The 25,214-nt window shown below is 38.2% G+C and overlaps 1 protein-coding gene and 1 pseudogene across 13 annotated transcripts in view; one reads left to right on the forward strand and one right to left on the reverse strand.

Moving 5' to 3' along the window:
* RIMS2 (regulating synaptic membrane exocytosis 2) overlaps positions 1–25,214 on the forward strand; it is a 780,622-nt gene that overhangs the window by 46,476 nt on the left and 708,932 nt on the right. The gene's annotated exons all lie outside the window — the stretch shown is intronic.
* The window catches only part of LOC108537572 (mediator of RNA polymerase II transcription subunit 21 pseudogene), a 72,834-nt pseudogene continuing 65,819 nt past the window's right edge, over positions 18,200–25,214 (reverse strand).

Genomic DNA, 25,214 nt, shown 5'->3' on the forward strand with positions numbered 1-25,214 from the left:
GTATTGATGGGATGTATCTCAAAATAATAAGAGCTATTTATGACAAACCCACAGCCAATATCATACTGAATGGGCAAAAACTGGAAGCATTCCCTTTGAAAACTGGCACAAGACAGGGATGCCCTCTCTCACCACTCCTATTCAACATAGTGTTGGAAGTTCTGGCCAGGACAATCAGGCAGGAGAAGGAAATAAAGGGTGTTCAATTAGGAAAAAAGGAAGTCAAGTTGTCCCTGTTTGCAGATAACATGATTGTATATTTAGAAAACCCCATCGTGTCAGCCCAAAATCTCCTTAAACTGATAAGCAACTTCAACAAAGTCTCAGGATACAAAATCAATGTGCAAAAATCACAAACATTCCTATACTCCAGTAACAGAGAGCCAAATCATGAGTGAACTCCCATTCTCAATTGCTTCAAAAAGAATAAAATACCTAGGAATCCAGCTTACAAGGGATGTGAAGGACCTCTTCAAGGAGATCTGCAAACCACTGCTCAATGAAATAAAAGAGGACACAAACAAATGGAAGAACATTCCATGCTCATGGATAGGAAGAATCAATATTGTGAAAATGGCCATACTGCCTGAGGTAATTTATAGATTCAATGCCATCTCCATCAGACTACCAATGTCTTTCTTCACAGAATTGGAGAAAACTACTTTAAAGTTTGTATGGAACCAAAAAAGAGCCCACATTGGCAAGACAATCCTAAACCAAAAGAACAAAGCTGGAGGCATCACGCTACCTGACTTCAAACTATACTACAAACTATACTAAAAACTTTGGCTACAGTAACCAAAACAGCATGGTACTGCACCAAAACAGAAATATAGACTAGTGGAACAGAACAGAGGCCTCAGAAATAATACCACACATCTTCAACCATCTAATCTTTGACAAACTGAACAAAAACAAGAAATGGGGAAAGGATTCCCTATTTAATAAATGGTGCTGGGAAAACTGGCTAGCCATATGTAGAAAGCTGAAAACTGGATCCCTTCCTTACACCTTATACAAAAACTAATTCAAGATGGATTCAAGACTTAAATGTTAGACCTAAAACCATAAAAACCCTAGAAGAAAACCTAGGCAATACCATTCAGGCCATAGGCATGGGCAAGGACTTCATGACTAAAACACCAAAAGCAATGGCAACAAAAGCCAAAATGGACAAATGGGATCTAATTAAACTAAAGAGCTTCTGCATAGCAAAAGAAACTACCACCAGAGTGATCAGGCAACCTACAGAATGGGAGAAAATTTTTTCAGTCTACCCATATGACAAAGGGCTAATATCCAGAATCTACAAAGAACTTAAACAAGTTTACAAGAAAAAAATCAAACAACCCCATCAAAAAGTGGGTGATGGATATGAACAGACACTTCTCAAAAGAAGACATTTATGCAGCCAACAGACACATGAAAAAATGCTTATCATTACTGGCCATCAGAGAAATGCGAATCAAAACCACAATGAGATACCATCTCATACCAGTTAGAATGGCAACCATTAAAAAGTCAGGAAACAACAGGTGCTGAAGAGGATGTGGAGATATAGGAACACTTTTACAATGTTGGTGGGACTGTAAACTAGTTCAACCATTGTGGAAGACCGTGTGGTGATTCCTCAAGGATGCAGAACTGGAAATACCATTTGACCCAGCCATCCCATTCCTGGGTATATACCCAAAGGAATATAAATCATGCTGCTATAAAGACACATGCACACGTATGTTTATTGTGGCACTATTCACAATAGCAAAGACTTGGAACCAACTCAAATGTCCATCAATGATAGACTGGATTAAGAAAATGTGGCACATATATACCCCGGAATATTGTGCAGCCACAAAAAAAGGATGAGTTCTTGTCCTTTGTAGGGACATGGATGAAGCTGGAAACCATCATTCTGAACAAACTATCGCAAGGATAGAAAACCATACACCGCATGTTCTCACTCATAGGTGGGAATTGAACAATGAGAACACTTGGACACAGGGTGTGGAGCATCACACACTGGGGCCTGTCATGGGGTAGGGGGAGGGGGGAGGGATAGCATTAGGAGAATGCTAACTCATCATTAAATGATGAGTTAATGGGTGCAGCACACCAACATGGCATATATATACATATGTAACAAAGCTGCACGTTGTGCACATGCACCCTAGAATTTAAAGTATAATTTAAAAAAATGGCCATATTGCCCAAAGCAATTTACAGATTCAGTGCTATTCCTATCAAGCTACTAATAGCATCCTTCACAGAGTTAGGAAAAGACTATTTTAAAATTCATATGGAACCAAAAAAGAGCTCAAATAGCCAAGGCAATGCCAAGTAAAAAAAGAAAGCTGAAGGCATCATGCTACCTGACTTACAGCTATACTACAAGGCTACTGTAAACAAAATAGCATGGTACTGGTACAAAAACAGACACATAGAGCAACGGAACAGAATAGAGAGCCCAGAAATAATGCTACACACCTATAATCATCTAATCTTCAACAAAGTCAACAAAGTCTAGCAATGGGAAAAGGTCCCCCTGTTCAATAAATAGTGCTGAGATAACTGGCTAGTGTTTGTGAAATATAGAAGCTGGACCCCTTCCTTGTACTGTATACAAATAGCAAGTTAAGATGGATTAAAGACTTAAATGTAAAACCTGAAACTCGAAAAATCCTGAAGATAATCTAGGGAATATCACTCTGGACATAGGCCCTGGTGAACATTTAATGAGGAAGACTCAAAAGCAGTTGCAACAAAAATGCACATTGACAAATGGGATCTAAAGTACTTCTGCACAGCAGAAGAAACTGTCAACAGAGTAAATAGACAACCTGCAGAATGGGAGAAAATATTTGCATACTATGCATCCAGCAAAGGTCTAATATCCAGCATCTGTAAGGAATTTAGACAAATTTACAAGTAAAAAACCAACAACACCATTAAAAAGTGGGCAAAGGACATGAACAGATGCTTTTCAAAAGATGACATACAGGCAGCCAACAAGCATAGGGAAAAATGCTCATCTTACCATTAGGGAAATGCAAATCAAAACCACGATGAGATACCATCTCACACCAGTCAGAATAGCTATTATTAAAAGGTCAAAGAATAACAGATGCTGGTGAGGTTGTGTAGAAAAGGGAACACTTATACACTGTTGGTAGACATGTAAAAGTTCAGCCATTGTGGATGGCAGTTTGGTGATTTCTCAAATAACTTAAAACAGAAGTATTATTCAACCCAGCAATCACATTATTGGGTACCTACTCAAAGGAATATAAATCTTTCTATCATAAAGACACACGGAGATGTATGTGCATTGCAGCACTACTCTCAATAGTAAAGTCATGGAATCAGTCCAAATGCCTATCAACAGTAGACTGAATAAAGGAAATGTGATACATACATACCATGAAATACTGTGCAGCTGTAAAAAGAGGATCATGTCCTTTGCAGTAACGTGGATAGAGCTGGAGGTCATAATCCCAAGTGAATTAATGTGGGAACATAAAAACAAATACCACATGTTCTCATGTGTAAGTATGAGCTCAACATTGAGTACACATGGACACAAAGAAGGGAAAAGCAGACATCAGGGCCTACTTGAGCATGGACAGTAGGAGAGGGAGAGAATTTTAAAAACTTCCTATCATGTGCTGTGCGTATTACTTGGGTGATGAAATCATCTGTACACAAAAGCCCCAAGAAATGCAATTTACCAGTATAAAAACCCTGCACATGTACCCCTAAAGCTAAAATAAAAGTTAAAAAAATGTGCAAAGGACCTGAATAGAAATTTCTTGAAAGAATACATATCAATGGCCAATAGGTATATGAAAAAATGCTCACCTTCACTAATTAACAGGGAAATGCAAATTACACTCACAATGATATATTACCTCACAACTATTAGAATGGCTACTATAAAAAAGGTAAAATATATGCTTTGGAAATTATGTTGAGAGAAGGTAACCTTTACACATGATTGGTAGGAATGTAAGTTAGTACAGCCATTATGGAAAAGAGTATGGAGGTTCCTCAACAAACTAGAAAGAGAACCAATGTATGATATAGCAGTCGTTTAACCAAGTATATATCCAAACTATATGATTTCGTTGGTCAAAGAGATATCTGTACTCCCATGTTCATTGTGGCATTATTCACAACTCCCAAGATATGGAATAAACCTAAGTGTTCATCGACAGGTGAATAAAGAAAAAATATGGCCTGGCATGGTGGTTAATGCCTGTAATCCAAACACTTTGGGAGGCCAAGGTGGGAGGATCACTTGAGCCCAGGAATTTGAGACCAGTGAGGTGTGATTGTGTCACTGCCCTGCAGCCTTGGTGTCAGAGCAAGACCCTCTCTCTTAAAAAAAAAAAAAAAAAGACAGAAAAAAAAGAAAAAGAAAAAAAGTGCTATAAATGCACAGTGAAATACTATTTAACCTTTTAAAAGAAAGGCAATTCTATCATATGCAACAATGTGAATGATCTCAGAGGATATTATGTTAAGTGAAATAAGCTATGGACAGAAAGACAAATACTGGGTGATTTAACTTATATGTGAACTCTAAAGAAGTTTAATTCATAGAAAGAGAGTAGAATTCTGTTTACCAGGGACTCTGTGGTGGGGTTGAAATAAGGGGATTTGTGAGATGGTGAAAGGACACAAAATTTCAGTTAGATAGAAGGAATATGTTCAAGACATATATTGTGTAACATGGTGACTATAGTTAATAACATATTGTACAGTTGAACATTTCTAAGAGTAGATTTTAAGTGTCACCACACAAAAAATGGTATGTGAGGTAATGCATTTGTTTTATAGCTGGATTTAGTCATTCTACAATGTATACATATTTCAAAACTTGTGCACCATGAATATATGCAATTTATACTACTTGTCAATTAAAAAATGAAGATAAAAAATTCCTGTAAAGCTTGATCCAAAATAGCTACTCAAATGTAAAATGACATACTTTCTCAAGTTATTTTCAGCTTAAAACCCCTTTTACAAGTTATCTCATCTTATACTTGCAATGATCCCATAATGTAGAGGAAATAACATTATTCTTACAGATGCAGTAACTGAAATTTAAAGAAGTTAAGTAACATTCAAAGTTATACTGGGGTAGCCAGGACTCGATCTAGATCTTTTGAATTTATACCTACCTCTTCTCCATAGGAAATTTTGTGTATTAGTTAAGACTGGCATAATGCTGTGTCGAGATCACTTTAGCCATAGAACTCAGAGAATATTTTGTAAGCTAGTATATATTTTTTATAATATTGAGGAGTCACTGCCAGAGAGTTGAATGTGTTCTCAGTAATTTTGTGTTTTCTTCGTATACCACATGTTTCTATAGGAAAAAAATATATTGATAAAGGTTAGGTTCCCAGAGTTAACCCCAAAACCTGCCTAACAAATAGGTAGTTTTAATGACAAAGCAGGGTTTGTCATTTGTTGCAACATTATAGTATTTTATCTACATTAGCTTCTATGGATCATGGCAGGAACCTAAAGCTACTCCTATGGGAATATGCATTATGGGTTAAAACAACTGATTTAGGAAAGATAATTTTAGAATATAATCAACTTGAAAATTGGATGTGGATAAATAGAGTTAGGATCAGTGGTTTAGGAAATACAAATCAAAATATAAATTTCTGATTGGAGAGAATTAAATGGGAAAATGTATGTAAAGTACTTAACACAGTGTTTGCCTCAATAAATGCTAGTAGATTCTCAAAAACTGATAGCTTATTGTCTCTCTTCTTGAAGGGGTGGCCTGCCCCTCCACACCTGTGGGCGTTTCTCGTTAGGTGGAACGAGAGACTTGAGAAAATAAATGAGACACAGAGACAAAGTATAGAGAAAGAAAAAGTGGGCCCAGGGGACAGGTGCTCAGCATACAGAGGACCCACGCCGGCACTGGTCTCTGAGTTCCCTTAGTATGTATTGATAATTATCTTTACCATCTTAAAGATAAGGGAGTGGCAGGATAATAGGATCATTGTAGAGAGAAAATCAGCAGTAAGACATATGAACAAAGATCTCTGTGACATGAATAAGTTTAAAGAAAAATGCTGTGCCTTGATATGCATATGCAGACATCTCCATAAACCTTTTAACAGCATTGCTCCAGCAAGTCCCACCTTATGCTGTAAGGCGGTTTTCTTCCTATCTCGGTAAACAGAGCATACAATCCGGTTTTACACCGAGATGTTCCATTGCCCAGGGACGGGCAGGAGACAAATGCTTTTCTCTTACTTGAGATTAAGAAAATGGTGATGACCTTTAACCAGCAAGCAGCCTTTAGGCACTTGTTTAACAAAGCACATCCTGCACAGCCCAAAATCCATTNGAAAAATGCTGTGCCTTGATATGCATATGCAGACATCTCCATAAACCTTTTAACAGCATTGCTCCAGCAAGTCCCACCTTATGCTGTAAGGCGGTTTTCTCCTATCTCGGTAAACAGAGCATACAATCCGGTTTTACACCGAGATGTTCCATTGCCCAGGGACGGGCAGGAGACAAATGCTTTTCTCTTACTTGAGATTAAGAAAATGGTGATGACCTTTAACCAGCAAGCAGCCTTTAGGCACTTGTTTAACAAAGCACATCCTGCACAGCCCAAAATCCATTAAACCTTGAGTCACCACAGCACATGTCTCTTGCAAGGACAAGGTTGGGGTAGGGTTGCAGATTAACAGCATCTCAAATACAGAACAAAATGGAGTCTCTTATATCTACTTCTTTCTATATAGACACAGTAACAGTCTGATCTCTCTTTCTTTTCCCCACATCTTTTTTAAGGATCATATTACTGATCCTTAGTGATTACTGACACTACAATATAATCTCCATTCTGTCTCCTGCTGGCTAGGATAGAACTACCTTATCTTAACACTGGACTGCTAAGCAGTGCGTTTTCGAAAGCCCTTTCGAGACTTTTCTGAACTGCCAGCATCAAATATTCCATTCACTGTGAATATGCTAACTCCTGAGAATTTTATAACCTTAACCTGTCTTTCTGGGCCTTCTTGGTCAGGAAAAATGTCCGTGTGTTCATTCTGATTTTCTTATTTTCTTTCCCACTTTTAGGGAAAAACACAGAGTAAACATAGTTGTGCATTGGTTTTAGACTTTGTGATATTTTAAAACATGTTTTATATATCATTTAGAATATATTTATCACCTGCTGTGTTCCAGGCACTGTTCTAGAAATTTGGGACACTACAATGAATAAAACTATCAAATAAACCCTTGATAATTTCTACCATACAGGAGTTTACATTCTATGTCATTGCTATTTGCATAAGTAATGACTGTAACAATCTTATGGCCGGAGTATGTTTTTGTTTTTATTCAACACTTTTCACTTGTAACTAACTGAATTGTAACTCCTTGATTTATAACTAAATTACAAACTTTTCAGTTATAATTTAGGCCTAACCATGCACAATTTTGAAAATATACATAAATCAAGCATAATAAAATAATTTCTAGTATTATAGAAAGAGTACTGAAAATGAGTAGTCTGTGCTCCAGTTACAGCTCTCCTGTAAATGAATGTGCAACCTTGAGCAAGTTACATAAATTCTCCCAACCATGGGTAAAATTAAAATTTAAGATTGGATTGTCTCCAAAGTTCCTTCAGTTGTAAAAATTTCTGTGATCTTGAAGTTTTCAACAGGTATGTAAAGTACCTTTGTTTTTTCTTTTTTTTTTTTTAACAAGTCAGCAAAGTAAAATTTCAGTTTATTTTGGACCACATTGTTTTACAGGTAGGCATTAACTCAAAACAAACAAACAAAACCCCAGCAATTTGAAATTTGATAGACAAAAGAGGAAAAAAAAGAAACCTTGTTTTTATTTTTATTTTAGTTTGGTTTAGTTTAGAGAGAGAGTTTCACTCTCCCACCCAGGCTGGAGTGCAGTGGCGTGATCTTGGCTTACTGCAACCTCTGCCTCCTGTGTTGTTCAAATGATTCTTGAGCTTCAGCCTCCTGAGTAGCTGGGATTATAGGCGTGCACCACCACGCCTGGCTAATGTTTGTATTTTTTGTAGAGATGGGGTTTTGCCATGTTGGCTAGGGTGGTCTCAAACTCCAGGCCTCAGGTGATCTGCCCACCTTGACCTCCCAAAGTATTGGGATTATAGGTATGAGCCACCGTGCCTGCCCCAAATCTTTTATCTTTGGCTTTTTTAACCATTTCATACAAACCAATGACTAAGTACAGCTAAGTACATACACGAAAAAATTTACTGGAATGCTTGGGATAAGATAGTAATTTTGTCATAGGTTTTGCTTTTTTTAAACAAAATTTTTCCTCCTTTGAGATTATAAATATGAACATGGTCACACCACAAGTAAAGTCAGAAGCAGGACAGAGAACAATCCGAAGGGGGGTTTGGTCATTGGAGATCACTAAAAATGGCTGACCCAAACAATATGTACAAAAATATAAAATGTAAATTAAAATACAAACACATTTCCCTTTTAAAGTACTTTTAAGAAAACAAGCAGGGCCTTGGAAGTTTTAGTTCTTTTTTCTCCTCTGTCACAAATTCTTGTGGTTTTGTTTGGGTGGTGGAGAGCACTGCTGGGCCTGTCTCCCCAAAGGTGACCATGTGTTTAGATTCTGAGATAGAAAATGGAGAGGAAATATATCATGGTGGCCTTTCAAATATTTTTTAACTTTTCTTTCTTTTTTTTTCTTTTTGCTGTCTGATCATCCTTATTTGGTCTATTTTGGTATCAGCATCATCATCCTCTTCAGCTACCCATTTGCCCATAGCAGCCTCAGCTCCCTCATCTTCATCTCCATCCTCTTCCTCACCATTATCTTCTTATTTCTCTTCCTCTTCCTCCCCACCTTCTTCTTCTTCTTTTTCATCTCTCTCATTGCCAGCCTCCTGCTCCTCATTTTCCTAATTAGCCTTCCTATTAGCAGGGGCATCTCCTCCATTTTCTGCCTCCCCATAACTTCCTTCTCCTTTATGCCCTTGGTGGTGATCTCACAGCTGGTGTCCATGGCTGCTTCACGGTGGAGCATGCCAGTGATCCGATACAGGGAATTAAAAAGAAAGCGAGAGTTCAGGGACTCTGGTGATAAAGCTTCAGAGTTTCCTGCTGTGGATGTGGCTGCTGTGAGAAGGGAGCAGGACTGAGAACAATGCAAAGATAGATTTTAAGAGCAGCCAGTGAGGCTAAATTATCTTTTCTTTAGAATGCGCTCTTTTCCTAACGACACTGTCAACTCATGGAGGATCCAGAATTTAAGTCTCATTATAAGTTAAAACTAGTGCCAGCACACTGAAGACATTCAATACATACTTAATGAAATTATAGCAATATGTGTTAGATTATAAAAAACTGGAATGTCTGAGGTTTTATTCTATGGACAAACTAACAAGTTAGCCTGCCATGGTTTCAAGATGCTGGCAGAAGAAATGAAACTCTGGGTCAGAGATAAAGGAGAGTTGATTACTCACAGCAATAATAGTAGGCAGTGTATCATCATTTGTTTCAATTCGGTAAGCTCCTATTCCCACAGGGTGCAATAAAGAGGGCCAGATTATACCTGCACATGCAGTGAGCTGAATTATAGGAGAGGAGCTCTCAGGCTAGGGCGTCAAATCTTTCATAGCATGTAGTAAGTATGCTTTACTGCCCTTTGACCTAGAAGGAGACATTGTTTTCCAAAGCTGACCCCAAATCTGTCACTGAAGCAGAGCTTATCTTCCAAGTGTTTACGGTGCAAATGAGATAGTTCAGAACAATAAGTCATGCATCTTCTTACAGGATATGAAGAAACAAGGGACATCCATGAATTGCCTTCCAACACAGAGTATTAGAATTATTGTTATATTAAAGGATAAAATAGCTGGGCATGGTGGCATGTGCCTGTAGTCCCAGCTACTCGGGAGGCTGAGGCAGGAGAATCACTGAACCTGGGAGGTGGAGGTTGTAGTGAGCCAAGATTGCGCCATTGCACTCCAGCCTGGGTGACAAGAGTGAAACTCCGTCTTAAAAAAAAAAAAAGAAAAGAAAAAAAATATATATATAAGTTTAGACTTGATCTTATCTATCTCTACCAACTAAAATATTAGAAACTGATAAACATGTGCCCTTTTTATAAACAACCTTCAGAAGGGAGCACATTCTGAAAGCAACATTTAAGTAAATTCTTGAATGTTGCTGAATACACAGATTGAACAATTAACTATACTTGCTCATTGACTCAAGGAAAGGATGGAAAGGTAGCTCATATAATAATTCAAGTGTTTTACATATAAAGTAATTGGGCTGTGTGTCAATTTCTGGGGATTCAGAGATTGTTAAAGAACACAAGATAAACACATACAATCAATCATTTGAAATTTAAGATCTGTTTTTAAATTTCAAGACTAAGTTTATTTCAGACATTTCTTTCATTTATCAAAATTCTTAATGAAAAATGAAACCCCAGATACCATATTTATGTTATTTTGAGGTTGTGTTAATAAATATAGGTGTTCTTTTTCTGTTAAGTGGGAATTGTTAGCAACTTCACTAGTAGTGCTTGTAAACAGACAACAACAACAAATCCTACAAACCAGACATCAGTGAAAACAAACCAACAACCAAAAATTACTATCTGTACCTTTAAATTCCTAAGCATTTTTTAGAGTTTATTTGACAAACTTAGGTTGGATTTAAAATTTAGCTCAGTGACTCAGTTGCAGCTGTTCCAAATAATTGGTCATGAGCTTTTTATACTAGCTGGCTTAATCTAACAGAGTGCAGCTTCCTGTGGCTTTTTCCTCTCAGTGACCAAGAATCTGAAATATATATATATCTTAAGAGATTATCTTAGTCATTCATATTTAAGAATAACAACTTAGTATAGGCTTAACAAAAGAGCAATTTTATATACTTTTATTTTAGATAATTTTGATCTGGCTAGATAAAAATAATAGGAATTCTAAATAACTGTGTATTTTAAAAATAAGAAACATACCCATTGAATCAATCTAGAAAATCCAGGAATATGAAAGAAGTACTCCTTTAGGTTAGAAATAGCTACTTTAACACTTGTTATATAGCCCAATCACTGTGTCTTGATATCTGATTTATTGCTTCTGTAATGATTAAAATTATTTCTGTTATGACAGTGATAGAAGTCAAGAGATACATAAACATTACCAGTTCTTGCCCATCGAAATACATTTCTTGTTTAAAAAAACCCCCCAAACCACGGCACCACTTCTTTTCTCATATCAGTAACAACAAAACTATGGCAACAACAAAACTAGAGCAACAAAACAAAAAAGTGTGCTCCCATTATATCTTGAGTTAATAAATGTTAGCTTCTTGACTGCCATAAAAGTGAGTTAATGCCTACCTGAATGAGTTACTCAAGATCTTTATATGGGCAGGTGTTTTTTCCCTATCTTTGTTTTTATGGCCTGTATGAGTCCATTTTCATTCTGGTGATAATGTACCTGAGACTGGGCAATTTACAAAAGAGAGGTTTAATGGACTTACAGTTCCACATGGCTGGAGAGGCCTCACAATCATGGTGGAAGGCAAGGAGGAGCAAGTTACATGTTACATGGATAGTGACAGGCAAAGAGAGAGCTTGTGCCGGGAAACTTGCTCTTATAAAATCATTAGATATTGTGAGACTTATTCACTATCATGAGAACAGCATGGGAAAGACCTGCCCCCATGATTCAGTTACCTCCCACTGAGTCCCTCCCACAACATGTGGGAATTCAAGATGAGATTTGGGTGAGGAAACGACCAAACCATGTCATTCCACCCCTGGTCATTCTCAAATCTTATGTCTTCACATTTCAAAACCAGTCATGCCTTCCTAACAGTCCCCCAAAGTCTTAACTCATTTCAGCATTAACTCAAAAGTCCACATTCCAAAGTCTCATCTGAGATAAGGCAATCCCTTCTGCCTATGAACCTGTAAAATCAGAAGCAATTTAGTTACTTCCTAGATACATTGGGAGTACAGGCACTGAATAAATACAACTGTTCCATATGGGAGAAATTGGCCAAAATGAGGGGCTACAGGCCCCATGCAAGTCCAAAATCCAATAGGGCAGTCATTAAACCTTAAAGTTCCAAAACAGTCCTTTGACACCATGTCTCACATCTAGGTCATGCTGATGCAAGAGGTGGGTTCCCATGGTCTTGGGCAACTCCACACCTGTGGCTTTCAAGGATACAGCCTCCCTCCCACTGCCTTCATGGGCTGGTGTTGAGTGTCTGCAGCTTTTCCAGGCACACAGTGCAAGCTGTCAGTGGGTCTACCATTCTGGGGTCTGGAGGATGGTGGCCCTCTTCTCATAGCTCCACTAGGCGGTGCCTCAGTAGGGACACTGTGTGGAGACTCTGACCCTACTTTTCGTTTCTCCACTGCCCTAACAAAGGTTTTCTATGAGGGCCCTGCCCCACAGCAAACTTGCCTGGACACCCAGCCATTTCCATACATCGTCTGAAATCTAGGTGAAGGTTCCCAAACCTCAGTTCTTGATTTCTGTGCACCCACAGGCTCAACACCATATGGAAGCTGCCAAGGCTTGGGGCTTCCACCCTCTGAAGCAGCAGCCTGAGCTGTACCTTGGCCCCTTTTAGTCATGGCTGGAGCAGCTGGGACACAGGGCACCAAGTCCCTAGACTGCACACAGAAGGGGTACCCAGGGCCTGACCCACAAAACCAGTTTTTCCTCCTAAATCTCCAGGCCTGTGATGGGAGGGGCTGCTGCAAAGGTCTCTGACAAGCCCTGGAGACATTTTCTCCATTGTCTTGGTGATTAACATCTGGCTCCCTGTTACTTATGTAAATTTCTGCAGCTGGCTTGAATTTCTCCCCAGAAAATGGGATTTTCTTTTCTATCACATTATCAGGCTGCAAATTTTCCACACTTTTAGGCTGGTTCCTTTTTAAAACTGAATGCCTTTAACAGCACCCAGGTCACATCTTGAACATTTTGCTGCTTAGAAATTTCTTCCCACAGATACCCTAAATCATCTCTCTTAAGTTCAGAGTTCCACAGATCTCTAGGGCAGGGGTAAAATGCCGCCAGTCTCTTTGCTAAAACATAACAGTAGTCACCTTTGCCATTCCCAACAAGTTCCTTATCTCCATCTGAGACTACTTCGTCCTGGATTTCATTGTCCATATCATTATCAGCATTTTGGTCAAAGCCATTCAACAGGTCACTAGGGAGTTCCAACCTTTCCCATATTTTTCTTTCTTCTGAGCCCTCCAAACTGTTCTAACCTCTGCCTGTTACCCAGTTCCAAAGTCACTTCCACTTTTTTGTGTATCTTTTCAGTAGCACCCCACTCCTGGTACCAATTTACTGTATTAGTTCATTTTCACACTGGTATTAAAGGACATACCCAAGACTAGGCAATATACAAAAAATAGAGGTTTAATAGACTTACAGTTCCACATGGCTGGGAAGGTCTCACACTCATGGCGGAAGGCAAGGAGGAGCAAGTCACATCTTACGTGGATGGTGGCAGGCCAAGAGAGAGCTTGTACAGGGGAAGCTCCCTTATAAAACCGGCAAATCTCATGAGACTTATTCACTATCATGAGAAGAGCACAGGAAAGACCTGCCCCCATGATTTAATTACCTTTCACCAGTGCCTCCCACAACACATGGGAATTCAAGATGAGATTTGGGTGGGGGCACAATCAAACCATATCATGGCCTTAAATTGCAGTCCACATTGTTGCACTGCAGTGCCTAATTCTGTTGCATACTCTTGGTCTTAATTCTCCTGCATAGGAGAAGAACATAACTTTTGTTAAGACATGTACTAAAGTTAATCTCTTTGTTCAACTCATCCGAAGTGTGTTTATTTGAAATATGGTTCCGTGCAAAATTTAACTGATGTAAAACAACTCCATCAGATTCTGTACCTTTAAATGAGTATTGTCTTCTTCAAAGTAGTCACCTTGGGAGACTATGGGTTTATTCCAGCCATCTGTCACTGTTGGTATTAGGGTTCTCTAGAGGAACAGAACTAATAGCATAGATGTATATATAAAGCAGAGTTTATTAGGGAGTATTGACTCACATGATCACAAGGTGAAGTCCCATAATAGACCATCTGCAAGCTGAGGAGCAAGAAAGCCAGTCTGAGTCCCAAACCTCAAAAGTAGGGAAGCTGACAGTGTAGCCTTCAGTTTGTGGTTGAAGGTCCAAGAGCCCCTGGCAAACCACTGGTTTAAGTCCGAAAGTCTAAAAGCTGAAGAACTTGGAGTCCGATGTTTGAGGGCAGGAAACTTCCACCATGGGAGAAAGATGAAATCCAGAAGACTTGGCCAGTCTAGTCCTTCCACATTCTTCTGCCTGCTGGCAGCTGATTAGATGGTGCCTACCCAGATTGAGGGTGGGTCTGCCTCTTCCAGTCCACTGACTCAAATGTTAATCCTTTGGCAACACCCCCACAGATACCCAGGAACAATACTTTGCATCCTTCAATCCAACCAAGTTGACACTTAACCATCACACTGCTCTTATCATTTTTTAGGAATTAGGCATTGTTATCTTTTTGAAGAGTGAGAGTGAGGAGAGAGAGACTGAACGTTATATGACACAGCTCTACAGCCTTTTAACCACACGTGTAGAGAAGCCTCATACTGGGGACTTTTACTGGGTTCTATTTATGTTGTCATCTGAGACTTGACAGACATATGGGCTAAAGACATGTATGTGTACAGAAGTTCACTGTTTCTCATTAAGATTTACACTAGCCTAGGAACTACATAGCATCTGTGCCCTGGTTAGTGACAGAATGAATAGTCTAGGTGCAGTTTATAAAAGCTGCCATACAGCAACTCTCTTTAGCTCCAGTGGTCTTTGTTAGATGTCAGTGTACTAAAGTGAAGGAGAGAGGGAGAAGGAAATCTGATTTTGTGCTGTTTAATTTTTTTTTTTTTTTTTTTGAGACAAGGTCTCACTCTGTTGTTCAGGCTGGAGTGCAGTGGTGCCATCTCAGCTCACTGCAGTCTTAACCACTTGGGATCAGGTGATACTTCTACTTCAGCCTCCGAAGTAGCCAGGACTATAGGCATGCACCACCACACCTGCTAATTTTCTTATTTTTTTTTTAGACACATTGTTTCTGCCATGTTGCCCAGGCTGGTCTTGAATATCTGAGCTCAAGTAATCTGCCCACCTTGGCCTCCCAAAGTGCTGGCATTACACTGCACCTGGCCTTGCAAATGTTTTGATCCTATGAAATTTTATGTAATTGTATAAAAAGGAGCAGGTTGAGAAGAATGACATGTAGAATTTTACTGAAGGTGTAAGTCAAGAATAGGTCTACTATACTGTTAGTATTGGTGCTGTAGTCTTATGGAGTATCAGTGATGTCAGTGGGCTTAGGGAGGCCTCTGAACACCGGTGAGACGTTGACCCCAGCCACTGTCCAGGTTCTTGACACCTTTGTAAGAGAGTTCAAGGACAAGTCAAAGCAAAAGTAAAAAGTATTTTTTTAAAAGTGAAAGTACACACTCAAGGGTGGGAGTATAGGCCTACTCAGGAGAGTATGTTGTGCCCAATGTGTTTGGGGTTTGTCCAAACCAAAAACGGTTTTTCAAATTAAGAGGCAGAATGATCATAAGGATTTCTGGGAAGAGAATGAGATTTCTTGGAATTGAGGTGCCACCGAGTTTTTTAACAAACATGGGTATACTTGGAACTGTCATGGTCTGGTGAGATGTGGTTTAGTATAATAATGAGTTTATAATTGAACCTGGGGTACAATTTAAGTCAAATCCAGTGCCATGTTAGATCTAGCTAGTCTTAACTGGTATTTCTTATATCCTGTTTGTTAGGGTCTTATTGGCTCCTCCCCCTTCCCCATTCCTGTAGCTGGTTTCTGTGTTCCTTCTATGTTAGTCATGTGAAATTGTTGCCTGGTATTTCCTGTTTCTTCTGTGACCACCCCATATTCCTGTCTCATAAAGAAGCCAGAAAAGGGCTCTCTTTCTCAGTTGTTTCAGGCATACGTTCAAACTTGTCATTTTCTATAGATTTTCAACACTGCTCTGATACCCTTCACTCTTAGCTGGTGACCTGACTTCCTACTTTGTTGGGAAAATGGAGTCTATAACATGTGTACTCTCAGTTTTTCTACTTTCCACTTAATATTGCTTGGATATATTTACGTATATTTGTATTTTGTAGTGAACATTTGTTGATGACTTCTCCCAAGATAGAAACCTGTTCATCCTATCTAATCGTATTCTAAATTTCCTAGCCATCTAATTTAGGTGGTAATTACTCTGGAACAAGATGTATGGAATCTTCAAGAGCAAAAATGGTCTTATTCTATATCCTTTCCTGTATCCTTGTACTGATTATTCTTATCCTTTACTAACCCTTCATTTTCCTGGCCAATTCTTACTCAGTTATCTCCCTTTCTGTCTCCTCGAATCCCTTCATTGAGATAATTCACATACTGTATAGTTCAGCCTTTCAAAGTGTAGAGTTCAGTGCTTTCTAGTATATTCTCAGAGTGGTGCAACTATAACCACAGTCTAATTTTAGAACATTTTGTTCTTTTGTTCCTCCTGAAAGAAACCCTGTACCTGTTAGTACTCCCTCCTCCCTTTTCCCTTCCCTCATCCTAGGCAACCACTAATCTTTCCATGGATTTGCCTGTTCTGGAGATTTCATATAAACAGAACCATACAGTATGTTGTCTTTTGTGACTTCTTCTTTCATTTAGCATAATGTTCTCAAGGGTCATTCACGTCATAACATGTGTCAGTACTTTACTTCTTTTTTTATTGTGATAAAATGCACATGTAAAATTTTACCATATGGCATTTGGTACATTTGCAGTGTTGTGCAAACATCACCACTATCCAGTTTTGGAATATTTTCATCACCCCAAAAGGAAACCCTGTGTTCATTAAGTACTCACTCTCCATTATTCCCTCACCCCAGCCACTAATCTGGCAACCACTAGTCTCTTTCTGTCTCTCTAGATTTGTCTATTCTCGATATTTTATATAAATGGAATCATACAGTATGTAATTTTTGTGTGTGCCTGGCTTCTTTTAGTTAGAATAATGTTTTCAAGATTCATTCATGTCATACATGTATAGTACTTTTTTGTTTTCTTTTATGGCCAAATAATAATCTGTTATATGAATATGCCACATATATGTGGACAAATGTCCATCAGATGATTTATTTCCACTTTTTTGACTATTATGAGTAATGCTGTGAACATTCATGTACAAGTTTTTGTGTAGATGTGTGTTTCCATTGTTCTTGGATATATACCTAGGAATGGAATTGCTGGGTCATATGGTAACTCTAGGTTTAAGTTTTTAAAAAACTGCCAAACTTTTCCAAAGTGGTTGCACTATTTTACATTCCCACCAGCAATGTGTGAGGGTTTTACTTTCTCCACATCCTTCCCAACACTTTTTATTTTCTCTTTTTGATTGTGTCCATCCTGGTGGGTACGAAGTAGTATCCTACTGTGGGTTTGACTTGCATTTCTCTAATGACAAATGATGGTGAGCAACTTTTCATGTGTTCATTGGCTATTTTTATATTTTATTTGAAGAAATATGTATTCAAATCCTTGGCCTGGCATGGTGGCTTATGCCTGTAATCCCAGCACATTGAGAGTTTGAGGTGGGAGGATTTCTTGAGCCCAGGAGTTCAAGACCAGCTTGGGCAACAGTGACACCCTATCTCTACAAAACAAATAAATAAATAAAAATAAATGAAATAGAAACAAAAAAATTAGCTGAGCTTGGTGGTGTGCCTCTGTAGTCCCAGCTACTCAGGAGGCAGAGGTGGGAGGATTCCTTGAGCCTGTGAGGTTGAGGTGGCACTGATCTGTGATCCTGCTACTGCACTCCAGCTTGGGTGACAGAGCAAGACCCTGTTTCAAAATAAAATAAGAATAAAATAAAGTAAAATAAATTAGAATTATGGTTTAAAGATGGTTCAATCACAGTTTTATAACCTTGTTTATCAAGAGTGAAAATTGGAAATTATTAAAAGTAGCTAAAAAGGTAACACATATCAGTGTTTAATGTTTCTGTAACTGTTGGTAAGGCTTACATCTAAATCTGATGCAGAATTCTTAATGGTATTGGAACAATCCTTTTCTCAGCCACATAGTATTCACTGGTGCTATAAGTCTGGAAGAGACTGGCTGTGGGTACTACTTCTTGTCTTCAGCTGTAACTGTGATCAGCTGTGACTGTGCAATATCAGCAAGTGCACTTTGTATCTTTTCTAGAAGCATTTCCGTAGATAAACAATATGTAGAAGCCTCATGGTTTTGTTCTAGCTTACATAAGCTAGTAGCCTATAAACCAGCTGTAGATTCTTCACAGGGTAAGGAATCTATCAAAACATCAATGTCTTTTACTGTTTGTGCAATCAGTGCTGTAAAAAGCTGAGCATACTCTTCTGTAGGGTTAGCTGGCTGGTCTTTGTTAATTGCTGTCTCAATATTATTAAAAGAGGCAGGAAGATCACATTGCTGCAACACATCAGTGGCATTACAAAACTGATCTGAAAGTGAGTTCATGGTGTCTTACAGCTGCATGAGCTGATCACCATGTTCCTCTCGCTCTTTTCACTTTCTTGATGGTGCCCTTTGCACAAAGTTTTAAATTTTGATGTCCAGTTTATCTTTTTTTTTTTGTTTTTGTTGCTTGTGCTTCAGTGTCATATCGAAGGAAACCATTACCTACCCCAAGGCCATGAAAATTACTTTTATGTTTTCTTCTAAGAGTTTTATGGGTTTGGCTTTGACATTTAGGTCTTTAATCCCCTTGGAGTTAATTTTATATGATGTGAAATAGGAGTCTAACTTCATTCTCTTGTATATGGATAAACAATTTTCTCAGCACTATTTGTTGTAAATACTATTCTTTCTCTCCTGAATAGCCTTTGCACCTTTGTCAAAAATCAATTCATCATTGATATAAGGGCTTATTTCTGGACTTCAGAGCAGTAGAACTGATCTGAAAAAAAGCTAACTTGGATTTTGATACTAATTGTATCGAATCTGTGGGTCAATTTCAGGAGTATTGCTGTCTTAACAATATTGCGTTTTGTGGCTTATGGACATGGGGTGTCTTTCCATGTATTTAAATCTTCTTTAATTTTTTCCCAATAATGATTTGTAGTTTTCAGTATACAAATCTTAACACTTCTTTTGTTAAATTTGTACCTAAGTGTTTTTTTCTTTTTGATTTTTTTTTAAAAAGATACAGGGTCTTGCTCTTTTGCTCAAGCTAGAGTATAGTGGTGTTGATTTCAGCTCACTGTAGCCTTGAAATCCTGGGCTCAAACAGTCTTCCCACATCTGCCTCCTGAGTAGCTAGGACTACAAGCATGTGCTATTACACCTGGCTAATTTTTTTTTTTCTTTTTGCAGAGACAAGGTCTTGCTATGTTGCCTGGGCTGGTCTTGAACTCCTGGCCTCAAGCAGTCCTACTACCTCAGCCTCCCAAGTTGCTGGGATTATAGGTGTGAGTCATGATGCCTGGCTCATGCTATTTTAAACATGCAGTTGTTTTCATAATTTCATTTTGGAAATGTTCATTGCTAGTATCAGAAATACGATTGATCTTTGAATATTGGTCTTGTATCCTGCAATTAGTTTTAATCTACTCAGTTCTTAAGACTTCTGTCAAATGTCGCGTGTTCCAGGAAGTTTTTACACATCCTTTAGGACTGCATTAGGTAACCCTTCTTTATGTTGCCCTAAATCCTTTGCCATACCCTCATTATACAATGTACCTCTATGCTGCTTTGTTGCTGTAGGTTTGTTTGTAGACCTCTCATCTAAACTCTTAGATTGGTTTTCAGTACTGATGTTGCCAGCAAATTCTCCACAAAGAATAGAGTTTTGGAAAAATAGCACCGATGAAAAAATAGAATTGAAAAATGTATGAATTATCTCATTCTTTGTTACTTATTTGTTCATTATCAAAAGATAATTTTTTGAGTTCTTTAAATGAGTTAGCTAAACTCACATGAATATCGAATGCTCTTATAAATAAGTCTCTCCCATTTCATAAATCCTCTGATGCTTTGCTTCTCTAAACTTTTCCAGGAAAAAATTTTTGCAGGAGATTGTAAATGTGTTTAGGGGTGGAAAAGGTCGATAATGCTCCAGCACACTGGCAGTACCTTAGGAGCATGGAATTGTGTTTTATTTACTGGTAGCATAGTCCCCAGTTGTTAGCATGGTCCCTGATAACATGATAGGTATCAATAAATTAATTATTGAATTTATGTTTCTACCTGCAAATCTTGACGATAGTTTGTTCAAAAATAACACATTTATTGAGCACCTACTAAGTGCCAGTCACTAGTCTAGTCTCTGTTTTGTGTAGTGATTAGAGCTTTCATGGAGCTTAGCTTCTAGTAAGTAGGGAGAACTCAATATTTCCAGATAAAGTTTGCAATTAAAAGTAATTGCAACAGCTCAACTACTTTTGCACCAGCCTAAACATTTACTGACAAAAGCTATTGTTTTACTGTTTTCCTATACCAATGACTCAAAATAAATATTTTGGAACCTTCTTTGACTGCTGTTGTACTGTCCTAATGACCAATTGGTCTACTTATAATTTTTCCTTTTTCTTAAGTATCTGTATAAATTCTCACTCCTTTTTCTTATCTGTTATGATCTGTCATCAATGTTAGAGAACACAGACCTGTTAACTAGATTATAAATTCGACAACAGCAGCTATGATGTGTATATGCTGTAGTATTGTGTTTGGCACATACTATGTATTCATTAAGTGTTTATTGAATGAATAAAGAATGTCACTTTGATCTTAAAAACATCATGGATACCTATGTTCAACAAGATAAAATTTCAAATCCCCTAGTATACAACACTCTTAATAGTCTGATCAATTTACCTTTCCAACCACATCTGCATTGTTCCCCCTTTCCCACCTTAACACTTGCAAGCCTCCTTGAAGTTTCTTGAAAATACTGTAATAGGATGTTAATGGAGATGGAATATTAACTTATCAACTGGGAGTGTAGAATAAGGCTGCCTTCCTTTTTTTTACTTTTGTTGTGGATACTGTGACAACACATAGTGAAAACCTAATTGACACACATAGATTTCTTATATATGGCATATATATTTGTCATATGTATGTTTGTATATGTATATATGTACCTACTATATGTGTATATCTGCATTTCTATTCTTTTTGTGATTTATGGGCAAAAGATGTTATATTAGTACTTTTGTTTTGAGTAAAAAAACTCACCTTAAACTAGCATAAGGGAAGAAAAATAAATTTATTTGTTCATATAACTGGAAAGTTCAACAGATAACTGGATTCAAAGCCTCAGAGAATATCTTTAGGAATTCTTTCTATTGGTCTCTTGGTTCTGTTTCCTTTTGTTTGCTTCAAAAATTTTCTTCTATCTGCTCTGCCACTGGGAAAGACACACTGCTTCCATATTTAGGCTGCATTGTCCAAATTTAGTAGTCCCATTACATATTTATAATGCAAATAACAAAAACAACAGCAACAATAATAGTAATAGTGTGTCCAGAATTGGTTCCTTCCAGTGGGTTCTTGGTCTTGCTGATTTCAAGAATGAAGCCGCGGACCCTCGCGGTGAGTGTTACAGTTCTTAAAGATGGTGTGTCCGGAGTTTGTTCCTTCCGATGTTCAGATGTATCCGGAGTTTGTTCCTTCCGACGTTCAGATATGTCCAGAGTTTCTTCCTTCTGGTGGGTTCGTGGTCTTGCTTGACTTCAGGAGTGAAGCTGCAGACCTTCTTGGCGAGTGTTACAGCTCATAAAAGGTGGTGTGAATCCAAAGACTGAGTAGCAACAAGATTTATTGCCAAGAGTGAAAGTACAAAGCTTCCACAGCATGGAAGGGGACTGCTGGCTTGGGAGGCCAGTTTTTATTCCCTTATTTGGCCCCACCCACACCCTGCTGATTGGTCCATTTTACAGAGCACTGATTGGTACATTTTACAGAGTGCTGATTAGTCTGTTTTTACAGAATGCTGATTGGTGTATTTACAAACCTTTAGCTAGACACTAGACACTGAGCACTGATTGGTGCATTTTTACAGAGTGCTGATTGGTGCGTTTACAAACTTTTAGCTAGACACAGAGCACTGATTGGTGCGTTTTTTTTTTTTTTAAATATGGAACCCTTCACGAATTTGCGTGTCATCCTTGCGCAGGGGCCATGCTAATCTTCTCTGTATCATTCCAATTTTAGTATATGTGCTGCGGTAGGGAGCAGGGTGCGTTTTTACAGAGTGCTGATGGGTGCATTTGCAAACCTTTAGCTAGACACAGATCACTGGTGTGTTTTTACAGAGTGCTGATTGGTGTGTTTACAAATCTTTAGCTAGACACAGAGCACTGATTGGTGTGTTTACAGTCCTTTAGCTAGACAGAAAAGTTCTCCAATTCCCCACCCAATCCAGAAGCCCAGATGTAATGGTATTGATAACTAATATTAAAATGTATTTAATGCTTTTTATATGCTAATTACCATGCCAACACTTTATATATGTTATACTGTATTTTATCTTCATAATAGCTCTTTGAGGAAGGTATTATTAGTAGCTACATTTCAAAGATGAGGAAATTAAGATACAAACCAATTAAGTTACTTGTTTGATTATTTAACTAGTTAGTGATAGAGCCAAGAATTAAAATCCAGGCAGACTCTGTGCTTGCCACTATGCTATACTGTCTGCTTAGGGAAGAACTCTTATTATCTCTGCTTTGTCTGTCACATGCCCTTCTCAGACCAGTCACTCTGTGCAAGGAAATAATGGTACCATGTTTACTCAGAGCTGGGTCATGTGCCTAGGCCCATAGCCAGCCTTACTAGAACCACATGGCATGGAGGAGAATGTTTCCCTAAAGAAAGTAATCTTGGGTATATTAAAAAAAAACTCCATGTGTCCACAAAATAAACATTTTGTTGACCATGATGCTTAACAACAGAGAGTTCTGTATTCATCGTTGAAAGCTCAGTGGCATCTGTCAGAGGCTAACAGTATTGTCAGTTTTTTTTTTTTTGTTTTGTTTTGTTTTTTTTTTGAGATGGAGTCTCGCTCTTTCGCCCAGGCTGGAGTGCAGTGGCCAGATCTCAGCTCACTGCAAGCTCCGCCTTCCGGGTTTATGCCATTCTCCTGCCTCAGCCTCCCGAGCAGCTGGGACTACATTAGCTGGGACTACAGGCGCCCGCCACCTCGCCCGGCTAGTTTTTTGTATTTTCTAGTAGAGACGGGGTTTCACCATGTTAGCCAGGATGGTCTCGATCTCCTGACCTCGTGATCCGCCCGTCTCGGCCTCCCAAAGTGGTGGGATTACAGGCTTGAGCCACCGCACCCGGCCTCAGTATTGTCAGTTTTGATTACAGACTCATTAAATGAGTTTTGTCTCTTTTAGGTGGGATCATTTGCTGGTAGTACATTGTTTGAGTCATTAAATAATGCAAATCTTAAACTAATTAACTTTTGAAAACACATCACTTTGGGAAGTTTCAAAATGGTTTAAAGCCATCTATATTTTAAAGGAAATTTGATTTGTAATAACCTTAAAAAGTCTTAAATGGAAAAAAAGGAAAATGAAGCAGATAAAATAATGACAAAATATACTTTTCTAAATATTATTTAGACTACTTTAAAAAATATATTGAAATTTAATCCAGATAAGATCACGCTTGTTAAAGCATAATGACTAGCATAATTTTAGTGATTAAGATAGAGTTTGTCTTTTGCCTTTATTTTTCTTTTTGATTTTAGATTCAGGGTATACATGTGGAGGTTTGTTACATGGATATATTGTGTAATGCTGAGGTTTGGGCTTTTGAACCCATCACCCAAATATTGAACATAGTACGCAATAGGTCGTTATTCATTCATTACCCCTTTCTTCCCTTCCTGGCTTTGGAGTCCCAGTGTCTATTGTTTCCATCTTTACGTCTATATGTACCCATTGTTTAGTTCCCACTTGTACATGAGAACATGTGGTATTTAATTTTTTGTTTCTGTGTTAATTCAGTTAGGCTAATGGTTTTCAGCTGCATCTGTGTTGCCACAGAGGACATGATTTCATCCTTTTTTATGGCTCTGTAGTATTCCATGTTTATCTGTCTGTCTGTCTGTCTATCTATCTATCTATCTATCTATCTATCCATCTATCTCACATTTCCTTTATTCAGTCCACTGTTGATGGGCACCTGGGTTGATTCCATGACTTTGCTGTTGTATATAGTGCTGCTATAAACATACAAGTGCAGGTGTCTTTTTGGTAGAATGACTTCTTTCCTTTCGTTAGACACCCAGTAATGAGGTTGCTGAGTTGAATAGTAGTTCTATTTTTAGCTCTTTGAGAAATCTCCAAACTGCTTTCCACAGGAGCTGAATTAATTGACATTCACACTAACAGTGTGTAAGCATTCCCTTTTCTCTGCAGCATTGCCAATATCTGTTTTTTTTTTTTTTTTTTTTCACTTTTTAATGGCCATTGTGACTGGTGTGAGATGTATCTCATTGTGGTTTTATATGCATTTCTCCAATGATTAGTGATGTTGAACATTTTTTTCATATGTTTGTTGGCCACTTGTATGTCTTCTTTTGAGAAGTATCTATTTATGCTCTGCCAACTTTTTAATGGGGTCATTTATTTTTTATTTGTCAATTTAAGTTCCTTATAGATTTTGGATATTAGTACTTGGATACATAGTTTGCAAATATTTTCTCCCATACTGTAGTTTGTCTGTTTACTCTGTCGATAGCTTCTTTTGCTGTACAGAAGCTCTTGAATTCAATTAGGTCCTAGTTGTCAATTTTTGTTTATGTTTCATTTGCTTTTGAGGTTGCAGTAATAAATTCTTCCCCTATGCCAATGTTCAGATGAGTATTTCCTAGGTTTTCTTCTAGGATTTTTATGGTTTGAGGCCTTACCCTTAAATGTAAGTCTTCAATTCATTTTTTTTTTTTCCCAGACAGAGTCTCGCTCTGTTTCCCAGGCTGGATATGGTGGTGTGATCCTGGCTCAGGTCCTCCGCCTCTCAGGTTCAAGTGGTTCTCATGCCTCAGCCTCCCAAGTAGCTGGGACTACAGGTGCATGCCACCACGCTCAGCTAATTTATACATACATATATATATATATA

The sequence above is a fragment of the Rhinopithecus bieti genome, unplaced genomic scaffold (assembly GCF_001698545.2).
Source record: "Rhinopithecus bieti isolate Rb0 unplaced genomic scaffold, ASM169854v2 scaffold_13352, whole genome shotgun sequence".
In the NCBI taxonomy this organism is placed as follows: domain Eukaryota; kingdom Metazoa; phylum Chordata; class Mammalia; order Primates; family Cercopithecidae; genus Rhinopithecus; species Rhinopithecus bieti.